Source organism: Lipotes vexillifer, unplaced genomic scaffold, assembly GCF_000442215.2.
Source record: "Lipotes vexillifer unplaced genomic scaffold, Lipotes_vexillifer_v1.1 scaffold2106, whole genome shotgun sequence".
Lineage (NCBI taxonomy): Eukaryota > Metazoa > Chordata > Mammalia > Artiodactyla > Lipotidae > Lipotes > Lipotes vexillifer.
Window position 1 is genome coordinate 55,497 of NW_006775310.1, and position 521 is coordinate 56,017.

Here is a 521-nt window from a genome sequence, read left to right on the forward strand (position 1 = left end):
AGGCTTACCTCTCTCTTCTTTGGATCTCGGATTTCTCACATTGCCCTCCCTTCTTATCCTGAAAATGGTCCTGCTGTCCTCAGAGAACCCCAGTAAGATGGGATTCTTGTGCTGTGTTTCTCACGTTGCTAATGGACATTCTCTTTTCACCCATTTCCACCTTCTACTATTTCCTGTTCTCTTTCAAAGCCATAGCCATGTGCTCCTGGGTGCAGATGCATAAACAGTAAGTGCCCCCCCCGCCCCCGCTCCCCAAGGGCTCTGCCTGGCTCCAGCCTTCCTTATTGGGACCTTTTGCAGATACAGCCTGTGCTAGACCCTCATCCAGGGTCACGGCTCACTCTGCCCTCTCTCCCCCGACACTGCCCCAGATGCTCCCCAAAGCTGCTTTCACATCCTTCCAGTATGGGGTCTCCCATGTGAGCAAGGGGCCTCTTCAAGATTCACTCTTCCCTTTCACGGTAATTTTGGCTCCGAAGCCTCCAGGGATCAGGATGAGAAAGAAGAGCTCAGTGAGCAGG